The sequence below is a fragment of the Odocoileus virginianus genome, chromosome 27 (assembly GCF_023699985.2).
Source record: "Odocoileus virginianus isolate 20LAN1187 ecotype Illinois chromosome 27, Ovbor_1.2, whole genome shotgun sequence".
NCBI classification, from domain to species: Eukaryota; Metazoa; Chordata; class Mammalia; order Artiodactyla; family Cervidae; genus Odocoileus; species Odocoileus virginianus.
The window spans coordinates 393,548-396,716 of record NC_069700.1 but is presented as its reverse complement, the minus strand read 5'-3'; positions in this window follow the sequence as shown (position 1 = coordinate 396,716).

The following is a 3,169-nucleotide window of genomic DNA, read 5'->3' as shown; positions in this document are numbered from 1 at the left end:
GCAAATTACTTCACCTCCCTTACTCTTGGGTCTGCATCACCATGAAATGCGGAATAAAAAAGTGCGTCCACGTCCCAGCACCGTGTCGGGCATGTGAGAAACACACAATAAATGGTACTTGTCATTATTTTAACGTCAGCTTTATTTTTCCATAAATTGGAAAACAGTGGGGAAAATGATGGGGAATTTTTTATATCAGCCTGACTGTGAAAATACTTTGGGTTGTTTTCTTTTCTGGTCTCAGGAATTAAGAACTCACAGAGAACAAAGAAGTTAGGAGAGGAGATAACATTTTCCTTCAAGTCTATAAATAAACAAATTCCTAGTAGATGGCTGTTGGAGTTAGGCTTACCATTCTCCCCAAGAAGTTCAGCTTCCAGTTTCTGAGAATGCAAAAGGCAAGGACTCTGTGTTAATCCACACGGAATGGTGTGGGCTGTAACTGTGAGGGTGGTCATTCTCTGATGGGGCCTCGTCCTTCTGTGGGGTTGTGAACAGAATCCGTGTCTGTTATGGTTCTCAGGAAGGAAACAGTCAGCTAGAACCCGTCCAGATCCTCCCCAGACACTTAATTCTATTCTATTTGGGCTCAAGCCTAACTTCATTAATACGAATGAAAACAACTGAAAATCAGGGGGAAGAAATTCTGCAGTATTTATTATGCTCATTAGGAAATATTTCTGCTTATGCCTTATCCTCAGGAGTATTTTGATTCCAGCTTCTGTTGAGTGCCCAGCATCCCTTTACCATCCACAGAGCTCTGTGGGCACCTCCCACCCTGCCTAATACGGCCGTGAAAAGACATGCATGACTCGGCCCTTCCGAGGAGGGTTTTGGCTGCCAGCCTCCGAAGAGGCGACCGTCCCTGAGGCCGCCCCGGGTGTCTGCACGCCTGGGTGGTCCTTCCCACTCGAGGCCGGGGCTGGCCTGTGTGACCAACGGCACAGAAGTGGTGGTGAGTCAGAGGCCAGGTGGCTAAAGGCATCGGCTCTGTCTTGCTCTCTTGCTCTCACTCATGGAAGGGGCTGCGGGGAGCCCCGTGGAGACCCCCACATCATCAGGAACGGGGAGGATCTGAGGTCGTCGTGTCTCCCGTCACATCCCAGGCACTCACCTGGGGAGCAGCTTCTCCAGCCCCCGGGGAGCTTTCAGATGATACTGTCTTGCTGACGGCGTGACGGCAACCTCGAGAGAGACCGTGAGCCAGACTCTTTTCAGAGAGAGAGAATGTTGAGTACTAATAATTCTCCTTTCCCAGAGCTGACCCATGGGTTTCTTTTTGCAAATACGTTTTGAGGCGTCCTTTTCTGGCCCTGCCTTCATGGCACATAGAGTTACACCATGATTTTAAACAAAAACTATTTACAAACGCGTGCTCAAAAACAGAATGACGTCTGTCCCTCTGCCTGTCCTCACTGGGGAATGAGAGTGGACACACGGTCACAATAGCAGTTATGGAAACTTTGCTCTTTCACGAAGAGAAAGATGAACTATGGAAAATAAAATGGAGAACAAATTGCAAATCATCCCAAATTATTAAAGCTATTAACTCTGAGCAATTGAGATTTCTCTTAATTAAAAAGAAAAAAAGCCTGCTTAAGGAGGACAATGATGAGCTGCCTTCTCAGGAAATCCAGCCCAAGGCCTAATATTGATGTTCTCCACGTGTGTGTGGTGGCTCAGATGCTGCATCACGGCCGACTCTTTGCAGCCCTTTGAACTGGAATCAGCCAGGCTCCTCTGTCCATGGAACTTTCCAGACAGGAATACTGGGGTGGGTCGCCATTTCCTCCTCTAGGGGATCTTCCTGACCCAGGGATCAAACTCATGTCTCCAGTGTCACCTGCATTGCAGGCAGATTCCTTGCCCGCTGAGCCATCACAGAGGCTCTAACGTCCCCGGAGGACCCTCTAAACAGCAGAGAATGGCAGGTTTTCATGAGCCGCCTGCAGCTCGGATGGAGATGGGTGCTGAGTCTACAAGTGTTTTGTGGTCCCCGCAGCGGCAAAAGAGCTCTTCCATTGAGACGTGGGGTGTTGTAAAGACACCTTCTCGGCCTGCCTGGTGGCGTCACCCCTGCCCCCCACGACTGACAGCTCCTAACCTGTCACGGGAAACGGAAGGACCACGTCTGTAACCAAAATGAGGGCAGGCAGGCTCTGGGTGAGGCCCTCCACTTGTGTCGTCGGCCCTCAGAATCCGACGGGATTCCCACTTGTGCTGCCGCAGTCTTGACAAGGCCCTTCAGACAGATGGGCCGTGTGTGTGCAGAGCAGCCGGCCCCCGGGTCCCCAGTCTCCTCTGTCCTGGTGACCTGTCCTCCCCCCACCTGCCCGTCCACCTGCTGTCTGATGCCTGGGGAGGTGACACTAGGGCTTCAGCCACAGAAGTCTGTTGACATCCTGGCCTCAGCAGTAAGAGCTGGTGAGACTGAAGCCTGCCTCGGCATCACACCCTACAAAACTATTTGATTTAAAAAAGCAAAAGTTCACATTCATTCATTTGACTACCTGGTGATCCCCCACTGTGTGCAAATCCTTGAAAAGCAGAGATAAAAGAAACCTGGAGCCCTTCCCAGGAAAATGATGATGGGAACTTAGATACTAGAAGTGAAAACCCACGGAGAAGCAGCCGGGGGCCCTCCCCGTCACTCAGCCTCCCCCCCCCCCCCCGCCCCGCCCTGGCCTTGCGTCACTCATCCCGACGTGGTGTCTGTGTGTCCAGGGGGCCTCAGTCTCCCCCAAACCCCGCTGCAGGGCTGTGGGCTGGGGAAAGGCACTCCACCCGACTGTCATTCTTTAAGGAACAGGAGTGTCCACTGGCTTCTTTTTCGGACTTCAGGTTTTGTTTTATAAAACACACACGTACGTACACATGCTCGCCACTTCTCTGAATAGCAGCTGAATCTGTTAACCTGCTCCATTTGGGGAAAAAGAAAAAAAGCCAGGTTCACTGGAGTCTGCAGGTCACAGAGCCGGGCTAACGGGGCTGCTTTCACTACTAGAGCAAAAATCGAAGGGTCACCCGTGCAGTTCCCGCAGAGGAGGGCTTTAGCTTTCCAGGAGCGCCTGGAGCCCCGCAGCCTCCAGCTTCCTTCAAGGCTGGGAAACATCTCTGAATACAATTACCTGCACTCTGCTGCGCAGAGAAAGGTCACAGACGACCAGAC